Here is a 13,850-nt window from a genome sequence, read left to right as displayed (position 1 = left end):
CACTGGCTACAATTTATAACTTCGTATTATTCCTTCCTGGCTTCGTTTATCTGGATTGCTGACTTTTGGACAAAATGGCCACTCTATTGCTTCTCCCATCATCCTGATGGAGATCCTCTGGACTGAGTTAATTGTTTAACAGCTTTCATACTCCAATCACCTGATTCTTGGGATTACTGACTTGGGTGTGTTTCAGTATTTGGCCACAGCTTTCATCTTAGATCTCCTGCTAGATATCCCTTGGGGATATAATTCATTCATTCATGGGTGATCACTTGTGCCTGAGATTGACTAATGCCTCCACCTTTATTACTTCGGTTTGGATGGGAATATTTTAATAAATCAAAAGCAGAAATAATCCTTAGAATGTGCTCTTTTAACTACCACTGTTCACTTTTCCACCAGACAATTGGATACATTTCTGCCAACGATGAACAAGTTTTCTGAAGCCATCATGGAAGAAGTTGACAATCTGCTTCCGCAACCAGCGTCTCACAGTACCCATCGTGCACAGATCTTCCAATAGCCAAACAAAGCAATAATGTGACCCACACGTTCTTGTGAATACCGATTATGCTTGAAATTTCTCTCTGAGTGATACGACAATTGTCCTGAATCAATCTGTTAAACCTTTTCTTGTGAAACTCAGTGGTTGCTGTCACAGGATGTCTAACTCTTTGTTTGTCATGCAAGTCAGATGTTCCCAACTCAACATCTTTAAACTTTCTTGCCCAACGACACACAATACTCACACATCAACACATCAACATAATCACCACAAACAGCTTGTATTCTCTGATGAATCTTCTTTGGAGTGACACCTTCTGCTGTCAAGAATTCAGTGACTGCACGTTGCTTAAGTCGAATTGACCGACCGTTCCATACTTCGCCCTTTAACAACACAACCATTCAATGCAAAGGCTTCCCGCCAAATGGAACTGTAGAGGAGAGTCCACTGAACAAGCCAGTACCTGCCGCAGGCCAGGACTGCCATCTGTTGAGGAGTTACGAAGGTGGAGGCATTACTTTTCATTCAACCCTCATAGAATTTAAGATCTCAGCCAAAGAGTGAAACAAGTGACAGGACTCAAAGTGGGCAAACTGCTCATCAATTTTCTGGGTCCTTTTGACTGTCCTTTCTCATTATCATCATCATCATCATTTAAATTACTTATTAATCGCCCTCCATCCACGATGTTCTAGGCGATTTACAAGATAAAATTATAAAGGATAAAAATACATACATACAAATATTGATAAAAATTAAAATAGATTAAAAGCTCTAGTAAAGAGCCATGTCTTGAGTGCTAGGGTAAAAGGCCCTAACTCACGCATGGCTCTCATATAGGGCGGCAAGGCACTCCATAAGGCAGGGGCAGAAATAGAAAAAGCTCTGCATCTGGTCCTTTCCAAGTGCACTTCTCTAGGACCCGGTACATAGAGTAAGTCTCGTTGGGATGGTTGTTGCGACCTCCGATGATGGGAGAAGGAGAGACGGTCCCTAAGATACGATGGGCCCTGGCCGTAAAGAGTTTTGAAGGTCAGAACTAGCATCTTATATAGACCATGGTAATCAGTTGGAAGCCAATGCAGATACTGCAGCACTGGTGTTATGTGGCATTTCATGGGTGTTCTTGTGAGTAGCCTGGCTGCCGCATTCTGAACAATACGGAGCTTTCGGGTTAGACATCGGAAGGCCAACATACAGGGCGTTGCAATAGTCCAGCCTAGATGTGACCATGGCATGGATGACTGTTGCCAGAGCCTCATCAGATAGATAGGGTGCCAATTGCCTCGCTTGTTGTAGATGGAAAAAGGCCTGTTTGCTGGCAGCAGCGACCTGAGCTTCCATTGTCAGCTGCGAATCCAAAACGACACCCAGGCTCTTAACGGAAGGCGAAGGAGATAGGGCAGCACCATCGAAGGTGGGTAGCAAGTGTGTCAGACCAGTTGAGCGGCCATGCCAGAGAATCTCAGTCTTCGCCGGGTTCACCTTCAGTCTACTAGCACGTAGCCAGTTCGACAGAGCCTCCAGACATAAGGTGAAATTGTCTGGTATTGACGTTGCTCCAGGCTCCAAGCGCAGAAGGAGTTGGGTGTCGTCCGCATATTGATAGCAGTCTAGGCCGAAACCCCGAACCAAACTAGCAAGGGGTCTAACGTAGATGTTGATTTCTCCTCCTCCTCTTGGTTTCTACTTATCTCCCATTTTGTCCCCAGCCAGTGGACTTCTAGGGACAAATCCGAATTCCCATAACTTTAAATTGATAGCTCAGACTTGGTTTGTTTGTTTTCAAAAGGCCAGTTTGAGACCCATCTCTACTGTATTGAGACTGAGTATTATACCAAAAGAGCCCTGTGGAAACACACATAGAACTAACAGTTAACAGAGCATGGCTCGTTCTTTTCTATTTTTCTATTGGCCTAAGCTGGTCCTATTGGCCTATTTGAAAAAGCTGTGAAATGTCAAAACACATTTGCCTGTCACGCCAGTGTTTAATTTGCAGCAGAGAGTAAGTGCCTTTTTCTTGATCTAATGCAAATATTTATCACGCATACATACACACACATGGGAAATATGTACGGGGAGGTGGGAAGAAAATATTTAGCCTGGTATTAATTTCTGCTCACAAAGGGGGCTTTTGAAGGGCTTACATTAATTTCCCCAAATCGAAGCTGCACTTTTCAACACTGAGGCTACTGTGAGTGCAAATAACCTCTCATTTTCCTGACTGACTGCTCTTGACAGTGCTGAGCTTCTCCAGGTGAGTTTTTTCTTTTTTGGGGAGAGGCATGAAAAAACTATAGCAGGAACATAAAATGAAAAGTTATGGGAAGAAAAACATTTGAAATTAGAATGTTAACTCATAGAACTTAATGAATACATTGGAAAGAAAACAGCTTCTAGTTTGGTAAACTGGAGCTTAACTGAAAGAGGTGAAAATGCGCTCTCTTCCCGCAAAGGAAATCAGTAATAACCTCGAAACATGGGAAGCTTTCAGTTTGCATTTTTAAACACCTCTGGGGAATACTGTATTTCTTGTTTTTAAAAACAACACTAACACATGTTGAGCTTCCCTTAACAGGGTGGTTTTGTTCTTACATATAAATAAAGCAACACTATTTTCAGTACTTGTGAACTAGAATCCTCCTCCTGCATTTTTGCCACAGTTTAGAGTAAGCAGAGATAACCAATTACAGTAGAGTCTCACTTATCCAACGTTCACTTATCCAACGTTCTGGATTATCCAACACAGTTTGCCTACTGCCCGAATCCACAGCTGTTTCTCTAGGCAGCAAGGATTGAACTTTTAATGGATTTAATTTCTGACAATATTGTTACTATAAATTTGTTTTATGCAATACTATCATGGTGGCGCAGTGTGTTAAAGTGCTGAGCTGCTGAACTTGCAGACCGAAAGGTCCCAGGTTCAAATCCCGGGAGCGGAATGAGCGCCCGCTGTTAGCCCCAGCTCCTGCCAACCTAGCAGTTCGAAAACATGCAAATGTGAGTAGATAAATAGGTACCACTCCGGCGGAAAGGTAACGGTGCTCCATGCAGTCATGCCAGCCACATGACCTTGGAGGTGTCTACGGACAACACCGACTTTTCAGCTTAGAAATGGAGATGAGCACCAACCCCTAGAGTCGGTCACGGCTGGACTTAACATCAGGGGAACACCTTTACCTTATCATTATTTTAGTCAATTTGTTAGTAACCAATGTTTTCAATACTTGGTGCTAAATTCATAAATAAAACAATTACTACATAATGTTACCATGTCAATTTGTTGTAAAACATGATGTTTTGGTGCTTAATTTGTAAAATCATAACATAATTTGATGTTTAATAGGCTTTTTCTTAATCCCTCCTTATTATCCAACATTTTCGCTTATCCAACGTTCTGCCGGCCCATTTATGTTTGATAAGTGAGACTCTACTGTGCTTGCCTTCCACTTTATAAAGCATTTTTGTCTTTTTCAGTGAATCATGTCATCTCATAACACAGCCCAACATTTCTTTATTTTAGGTCTGTTCCTGGGGATCTTTGGGGTATTGATTCAGAAAATTACATTGGGCAGACCACATCAGCTCTAGTTTCTTAGATATGGTTATCATGATGTTTTATGAGTGAGTAGAGTCTGACCTGCTGAATTTGCTGACCAAATGGTCGGCGGTTCAAATCCGGGGAGCGGGGTGAGCTCCCACTGTTAGCCCCAGCTTCTGCCAACCTAGCAGTTTGAAAAAATGCAAATGTGAGTAGGTCAATAGGTACCGCTCCGGCAGGAAGGTAACAGTGCTCCATGCAGTCATGTTGGCCACATGACCTTGGAGGTGTCTACGGACAATGCCGGCTCTTCAGCACAAAACCCCAGAGTCAGACACGACTAGATGGTTCAAATCTGGGGAGTGGGGTGAGCTCCTGCTGCTAGCCCCAACTTCTGCCAACCTAGCAGTTCAGAAACATTCAAATCTGAGTAGATTAAAAGTTAGTTACCACTCCGGTGGGAAGGTAATGGTGCGCCATGAAATCATGCTGGCCACATGACCTTGGAGGTGTCTATGGACAATGCCGGCTCTTCGGCTTAGAAATGGAGATGAGCACCAACCCCCAGAGTTGGACACAACTAAATTTAATGTCAGGGGAAAATCTTTACCTTTACCTATACATGATGAGATGTCCTGGAGATGGTACAAGGAGAAGATACAGATGTTTACAACATACACATTCAATTCTTTTGGTTCCATCTTCGAACTTTCAAAAGGAATAGAAACATGAGTCCATTTCCTGCATCTATCTGTGCAGAGATATTCATAGTCTGTCCTATCCCAGTTATGCATAAATCCGCATTTTTAATTTTAAATGTTCACTAAACAGGTTTTAAAGTATTGTTTTGTTATGTCATTTTTGTTTATTGTTGAATGTTTTAATTTTACTGTTAAATTTTTGTGTATGTATTGCCTTGCTATGTCGTTGTTTCAGGCTTGTCCCTATGTAAGATGGCCCGAGTCCCTTCGGGGAGATGGTGGCGGGATACAAAAATAAAGTTGTTGTTGTTGTTGTTGTTGTTGTTGTTGTTGTTATTATTATTATTATTATTATTATTATGACACAGCAAATAAGATAGACATGCTGGATTTCGTATCACAAAACCACAAGTCGAACACTTCCCAAGTGTCTAGGACTGTGTGATGTATTTTTGGATGATGTGTGCAGATCCCAGTAGGGTGGCCTTTTGCAGTTGGCAGATCACGATTTTGTCAATGTCTATTGTTTCCAAGTGCTGGCTGAGACCTTTTGGAACAGCACCCTATGTGCCGATCACCACCGGGACCACTTGTACTGGTTTCTGCCAGAGTCTTTGAATTTTTATATTATTATTATTATTATTATTATTATTATTATTATTATTATTATTATTATTATTATTAATTAAATTTCCAGAATAGGAGAATTGAATGTAAATAGGTGTCATTTTCTCTTCCCATTGCAACCCATAGAAATCCTCCCCAACCTGCTTCAGTTTGCTTGGAAACCCCCACAAACAGATTTTTGTTAAATAAGAGGAAATCCCGATGAATGCCACTGGGAGCATCACATCTGATTTCAGTTTCATTTAATAATGTGTATTCGCAGAATGTGTATTCTCAGAATAGTTATTTTAAAACACATTTTTATCTCAAAGTGCACGTTTATTTTATTTTTGGTACTTGCTAATATTTTTTAACCAAAAACTACATCAAGGAAATTGCAAAAAAAAGAAAAAGATGTGCATCAAATGAATAGTTATGTTTCTTGGCTCACATAACGTGCAAAGCTCAAATTCTCCTCCTTGTTCCAATTTCAACAAGAGCTCTTAATAGTGATTATTACTTTTAAGTCAAGTAAATCCTTCCAAAATAAGTCATGCCCTTTCCAATGCTGTGGATTTTAATTGCTGTGTTTATTTATTAATTCATTTAAATATTTAGATCACGTTTTATATCCAAAGATCTTAAGGCAAGGCATGGGCAATACAATTTGAAATATTTAGAATTGCGATGAGGAAGGCAGCAAAGCCCTTTGAGCTCTTCTACTCTCAATTGGAGGTGGAGGATAGTCCTTAATTTAAAAAAAATTAATGAGATTTTTTTCTGGCTGGGCCATTTTCCCATAGGTAAAGGTAAACATTTTCCCCTGACATTAAGTCCAGTTGTGTCCAACTCTGGGGGTTGGTGCTCATCTCCATTTGTAAGCCGAAGAGCCGGCGTTGTCCATAGACACCTCCAAGGTCATGTGGCCGGCATGACTGCATGGAGCACCGTTACCTTCCTGCCAGAGCGGTACCTATTGATCTACTCACGTTTGTAAGCTTTTGAACTGCTAGGTTGGCAGAAGCTGGGGCTAACAGTGGGTGCTCACTCCACTTCCTGGATTCGACCCTGCAACCTTTTGCTCCACAAGTTCAGCAGCTCAGTGCTTTAACATGCTGTACCACTGCACAGTTGTTTCCCCATAGTTGGTAGAATATAGTTAACAATAGAAACTTCTGGCTTCACTTTTGGCTGGCATTGCCTAATTATTGTGGGGTGAAATTTCCCCCCATAGACTGCATAGTTCCTTTGTGTGTGTCTTCAAGTCACTTGCTGATTTATGGTGACCCCATGAATGCCATAGTTTTCTATAGACAAAAATATAGCTCATTGCACCTGGTGTTCATTGGCTGTCTCCCATCCAAGTACAGTGGAGTCTCACTTATCCAACATAAACGGGCCGGCAGAACATTGGATAAGTGAAAATGTTGGATAATAAGGAGGGATTAAGGAAAAGCCTATTAAACATCAAATTCCGTTTTGATTTTACAAATTAAGCACCAAAACATCATGTTTTACAATAAATTGACAGAAAAAGCAATTCAATACACAGTAACGTAATGTAGTAATTACTGTATTTACAAATTTAGCACCAAGACATCACAATGGATTGAAAACATTGACTACAAAAACATTGACTACTAAAAAAAGACTACAAATAAAGATAGAATTGCATAAAATGAACTTACAGTAACAACATTGTCAGAAGTAATATACGTAAAAAGTTCAATCCTTGCTGCCTTGAGAAACAGCTGTGGATCTGGGCAGGAGGCAGACTGCGTTGGATAATCCAGAATGTTGGATAAATGAAGGTTTGATAAGCGGGACTGTACTGTATTGCTGGGCTTGGTCCCCATGTAAGCTGCCCTGAGTCCCCTATTATTATTATTATTGACACAACAACGTTGTATGACACAGCAAACAAGATAGATATGCTGGATTTCATATCACAAAATCACAAGTCGAACACTTCCCAAGTGTCTAGGACTGTGTGATGTATTTTCGGATGATGCGCGCAGATCCCAGTCGGATGGCCTTTTGCAGTTGGCAGATCGTAATTTTGTCAATGTCTATTGTTTTCAAATGCCGGCTGAGATCTTTTGGCACGACACCCAATGTGCCCATCACCACCAGGACCACCTGCACTGGTTTCTGCCAGGGTCTTTGAAGTTCAATCTTGAGGTCCTGATAGCGGCTGAGTTTTTCCTATTGTTTTTCATCAATGCAACTGTCACCTGGTATGGCGACATCAATAATCCAAACCTTTTTTTTCCCCACAACTGTGATGTCTGGTGTGTTGTGTTCCAGAACTTTGTCAGTCTGGATTCGGAAGTCCCATAGTATCTTTGTGTGCTCATTTTCCAATACTTTTGCAGGTTTGTGAACCCACCAGTTCTTTACTGCTGGGAGGTGGTACTTGAGGCATAAGTTCCAATGAATCATTTGGGCCACATAGTTGTGCCTCTGTTTGTAGTCTGTCTGTGTGATTTTCTTACAGCAGCTGAGGATATGATCAATGGTTTCGGCCGCTTCCTTGCACAGTCTGCATTTTGGGTCATCAGCTGATTTTTCAATCTTGGCCTGAATTGCCTTTGTCCTGATGGCTTGCTCCTGGGCTGCAAGGATCAGGCCTTCTGTCTCCTTCTTCAGGGTCCCATTCGTGAGCCATAGCCAGGTCTTCTCCTTATCCGCTTTTCCTTCAATTTTTAAATTATTATTATTATTATTATTATTATTATTATTATTATTATTATTATTATTTTATTGTATGACACAGCAAACAAGATAGATGATGATGATGATGATGATGATGATGATAATAATAATAATAATTATTATTATTATTATTATTATTATTATATTCAGGAACCACTGCTTTAAGGGATATAGGGTCCATTGGCTGCTCACCACAACTGAAAGGACAATTCTTCTCAATTGGAAATGGCCCCACCTTCCAAAGTTGTTCTTTTCTTATCTTCTAAAGCATGCAAGTGCATACTTTTTATAATTTTTTTTAAAAAAAAAAGTGAAGGGAGGGGTAATGCAATACAATTGCTACTCATCATTTCTTAGCAGCAGTAATTCCATGGTTTTAAGTGAATTGACCTGCCGGCTTTCATCTTCAGGTAATACGGCCTCGCTTATAATTCAGACCAGGAGCTGACGGAGCCTTCCAAAGGGGCCCCTGAGCTTTGCTTTTACAATGCCCGTTAAAGCCTTGGTGCTGATGACAGTTAAATTGTTGGGGGCTCTGTTCCTCATTTACATCACAGACATCGAGGTCCTCCGACGACCTCCTCCAAATGGAAGCCAGATGTCCGCCTGGCCTATCAATGGTCCGTCTTGCTTCGTTCCAAACACTTCTCTTGACTTTCAACTCAAACCTTCTGTCTCCCTTGTCACACCCCGGTGTTTAATGATGTTTTATTGCATTACTTCTGCAAAACCCTTGAGTTTTTTTCTTCTCCCCCTTCCAGTTGTCCTAAGGTAATGGAGTGGATCTGTACCTATTTGCTCATACAAGGTCTTTTTTAGTAGGTAGCAGATCTATTAAACATAAATCAAAGTTTCTGATAAAATATGAGATTTCCACTGTGCCTAACCAAAAAAAAAAGGAGGTTGTAAGAGGAAGGCTGTTTTTAAAAGAAAATGCCTAGTTACTCTATCTTGGATGGACTTCAAGCTTGCTGAGGGATTTACAGTAGCCCTTGCTTGATCACTCTGTGGATGATTTGACATAATGCTACTTTCTCTTAAGTTCATAAAATCACAGCAAAGATACACTGGAGGAGGAGCTACTATTTTGATTAGATGCCAAAAGAAAAGAACTTTAGGTTTGCAAGAGAAATGTTGCAGAAATTTTGCAGCAATGGTAGAACTTGGAAGAGTGACCTTGTTTGAACTGCAGGTCTGAGAAAGCCCCAGACACTGATCGTATGGCTATGACATTTTCCAAGTTACTATTTCAAGTTCAGGCATAGAATGAGGTTGCAATGTCTCAAAAGAACTATAAGTGGAAAGTATGACCTATTTAAACGTAGAGGAAAATATTGTTGAGGTATTTATGGGGCCCCTGGTGGCACAGCAGGTTAAACCACTGAGCTGCTGAACTTGCTGACCAAAAGGTCAGCTGTTTGAATCCGGGGAGAGGGGTGAGCTCCCGCTGGTAGCCCCAGCTTCTGCCAACCTAGCAGTTCGAAAATATGCAAATGTGAGTAGATCAATAGGTACCACTCTTCAGGAAGGTAACAACGCTCCATGTAGTCATGCCAGCCACATTACCAAGGAGGTGGCTACAGAAAACTCTGGCTCTTCAGCTTAGAAATGAAAAGGAGCACTACCCCCCAGAGTTGTGGAAAAGTCAAAAACATGTTTTTTTAAATGTTGAGGAGAAGAATTCTTGACTGATGGGATTATTCACGCTTCAGGACTTATTCTGTGCAAAATTCACATGTGGTTGTTTTGTGCAGAAAACAGTATATTCTGTGTTGAAAATAATGTCTGAAAGCAGAAGTATTAGTAGCTGTGCAGAAAATGTTTTCTGTATTATATGTTGTTGTACTTATAGGGACAGGATCAGATTGGAGAGTTGCTAAGAAGTTTGAAGAAAAAGTAACACTTTTTTTGTTAGAAAAAAGTGGGAAGAGATACGAGGGTTGAATGAAAAGTAATGCCTCCACCTTCGTTACTTGGGTCTGGATGGGAATATTTTAATAAATCAAACAAAGAAATAATCCTTAGAATGTGCTCTTTAACTACCACTATTCACTTTTCCACATAATCACCAGACAATTGGATACATTTCTGCCAACGATGAACAAGTTTTTTGAAGCCATCACGGAAGAAGTCGATACTCTGTTTCCGCAACCAGCGTCTCACAGTACCCATCGTGCACACATATTCCAATAGCCAAGCAAAGCAATAATGTGACCCACACGTTCTTGTGAAATGCCGATTATGCTTGAAATTTCTCTCTGAGTGATATGATGATCTTCCTGAATCAATCTGCCAACCTTTTGCTTGTGAAACTTTGTGATTGCTGTCACAGGACGTCCAACACTTTGTCACGCAAGTCAGATGTTCCTACCTCAACATCTTTAAACTTACTTGCGCAACAACGCACAGTACTCACATCAATACAATCACCATAAACAGTTTGCATTCTCTGATGAATCTCCTTTGGGGTGACACCTTCTACTGTCAAAAATTCAATGACTGCACATTGCTTAAGTGGCATTGACTGACCATCTGCGCAGGGTTCCATACTTCACCCTTTAACAACACAACCGTTCAATGCTCAGGCTTCCCGCCAAATGGAACTGTAGAGGAGAGTCTACTGAACAAGCCAGAACCTGCCGCATACCATCTGTTGAGGAGTTGCGAAGGTGAAGGCATTACTTTTCATTCAACCCTCGTAGATTCAGACAGAGGCGGAGTTGGCTAGACTAATATATACATACACACACTACATTCCACCATCTTGTCTATGGGATTGAAGGCAATATACACTAGCTGTTTCTTATCTAGACACTGAGCCATCAACATTTGTTTAGATTTCAGGATGGTTGCTCTTTATCAGAACAATAACAACAGCAATGGAGGAGCCTGTCTTCCAAGTTCCTCAAATACACTATTTCTGAAGGAAGAAGAAAACTTCAGTTGTGGTCCACCAACAGTGAAATGCCATCCTCAGCTAGATACAATAGTGCAAATATTATAATTGTTTCCACACCATGTTAAAAAACATATTAGGTTGTCATGGCCCTTTACCTTAGTCCTTCTTGTATTACATTTGATGCAGACTATTTTTGGATTTTCACCCTATTTTAATTATTCTATTTTTCAGCTTATATTTCTGCTGTTTTCCTGTCATCTATGGGGCGAAGGTTATCTTCCAAATATGTTAATAAACAGACAAACTAGGCTTCTGTGGGAAGCTTTTTTATCCAAACAATTCCAAAGACAGCAGAGCGTAGATGCTAGGGTTGGATTTCAACACAAGTGGAAGGCAGACATTTTTTTAACATTGTGGTTTGTGTTTTGTTGTTGCAGATGCTTGTAGATTATCACAAAGGAAGTTAATGTGCACTTCGGAATGGCTCGTGGAGCCATAACATGGCGATATCGGTTTCTGTTGCGCTTAGCGATGACAAAATAGTGCCACAGAAAACAAGACTTTTCCAACCAAAACAATGTTAATTGTCAAGTGTCTCGGTTTACTGAAGATTATCAAGAGAAATCCGATGCTATCCAAACATGTGGAACATGTCATCCTGGATCGCGAAGGAAAACGGATCCAAAGAGGGTGTATTTGCTAATCAGTGGTTACAAGTGGTATGCATTTCAACATGTCCTAAGCTATAAAGAAAAACACTTCGAGGCTTAACTAGGAAACCGCTCGATGTAACATCATTGGAAAAGGAATCGGATGACAGACAAAACATCTTGTATCCCACACTTACATTAACCCAGGATAGATACCTCATATTGTCCTTGGCTCTTCTTTGGATGGACAAAGGCACTTCAAGAAAGTGTGTATCAATGAGAAGTATTCATGTTTTTGGAGTAACCACTGCCATCCTCGACTTAGAATGAAGACTTCAAGATTTAGTGGTGCCATGGGTTTGTTTATTTTTCATGTGTCTAAATTTCTGAGGTCAAATTTGGAAAGGACTTCACTTCAAATTGGGAAGAACTTTAGTAACAAGGACTGGAGCCAGTGTTTAATTTATATGTGCTAAATCTGCATGAACATAAAATGTAGGTGCCAATGTAATCTGATAAAAAATAACAACCAATAAAACTTTTGACGTGTAGAATTGGAAAGGACCACAATGGTCATCTAGTTCAAACCCAAGGGTCAAATTCAACGTTAAAGATAAAATGTCCACATTCTAACAGGGTCAAAGAGAAACAACTAAAATGAAACAAAAATGAAAAAGAATCCACAGATATATAAACTTCACTTGTCTAGTCTTCAACAGACCGCACAACATCTGAGGATGCCTGCCATAGATGTGGGCAAAACATCAGGAGAGAATGCTTCTGGAACATGGCCAGACAGCCCAGAAAACTCACAGCAACACAGTGATTCTGGCCATGAAAGCCTTCGACAACACATTGAAACAAATATAAACTGAATATTATAACTTGAAATATGTTGCGTCCATAAAATAGCCTTAGAAGAGGCATTCTAAATTTTTAGTATTGGGGAACATATGCAAAAGCTCAGAAATCACTAAATGATGGTATTATGGAAAAAATGGTAAGGCCAACTAAGGAAGACTAGATAACTTGATTCAACCTTATAGCCTGAAGTTCTCCACTCCAATTCTACCCCTAAAAAGAAATTGTAGATGAGCATTTTAGCAGATATGACTCACATGACAATCACACACAACCAATGGAGAAGCAATGATTATATGATTCTGTGTCCTTTATTTCATTTGGACTCCTTAGAGGAATGGTTCTCAACCTGGGATCCCCAGATGTTTTGGCCTTCAACTCCCAGAAATCCTAACAGATGGTAAACTAGCTGGGATTTCTGAGAAATGTAGGCCAAAAACATCTGGGGATCCCAGGTTGAGAACCTTAAAGGATTTTTCTGTGATGAGTTTCAAATTACGTAACTTGGTTGGCTTTGAATACTTGGAGTTGAGGATTCAAGAGATATTTTACTAGCAAACACATATTTTGGTGCCTCAACTGTTAGACCTGTTTTGGGGTATATTTGTCCTGCTGATTCCAAAAATGGCACCAGTTTCCCTCTACCAGCTCTAGTTTTTGACATATAGAACATATGACATCTACCAGTTTTCATCTGCTCATCCATAAAAAATAATTACCTAAGAGACTAGAGCTGATGTAGTCTATCCAATGCCATTTTCTGAATGGGAGCCCCAAATAACCCCACAAACAGGCCTAAAAACAAAGACAATATTTTATTCTAGTTTATTGGGTTGTGGTATTTGCTTTTCTGCTTTAGTTTCCCTTGACATTAAGTCTAGTCGTGTCCGACTCTGGGGATTGGTGCTCATCTCCATATCTAAGCCGAAGAGCCGGAATTGTCCGTAGATGCCTCCAAGGTCATGTGACCGGCATGACCGCATGAAGCGCAGAGAGGTACCTACCAATCTACTCACATTTGCATGTTTTTGAACTGCTAGGTTGGCAGGAGCTGGGGCTAACAGCGGGAGCTTACCCTGCTCTCCAGATTCAAACCGCTGACCTTTAAGTCAGTCAGCAAGTTCAGCAGCTCAGTGGTTTAACCTGCTGTGCCACCGGGTTTAGGTAGCATAATATATTAGGCTGCAGTTCCTATTCTGCAGTTTTACATCTTCATAGGACTTTCAGCTAAGGATTTTTCTTCTAAGGCAGGCATGAAAATGTACTCCCTATCTTTGTTCATTGATCAAATATGAGAACATCCAAGATGCAACGTGTGTGGCTTATGAGTCACTGCAGAACCAAATTCTCCCAAATTCTAGAATATAGG

General features: G+C 40.5%; 1 protein-coding gene across 1 annotated transcript in view; it reads right to left on the bottom strand.

Annotated features, from left to right (window-relative positions):
* The window catches only part of irx6 (iroquois homeobox 6), a 217,458-nt gene that overhangs the window by 63,502 nt on the left and 140,106 nt on the right, over positions 1–13,850 (bottom strand). The gene's annotated exons all lie outside the window — the stretch shown is intronic.

The sequence above is a fragment of the Anolis carolinensis genome, unplaced genomic scaffold, assembly GCF_035594765.1.
Source record: "Anolis carolinensis isolate JA03-04 unplaced genomic scaffold, rAnoCar3.1.pri scaffold_9, whole genome shotgun sequence".
Taxonomy (NCBI): domain Eukaryota; kingdom Metazoa; phylum Chordata; class Lepidosauria; order Squamata; family Dactyloidae; genus Anolis; species Anolis carolinensis.
The sequence above is the reverse complement of the archived record's forward strand: the minus strand, read 5'-3'. Positions and strand labels throughout refer to the sequence as shown.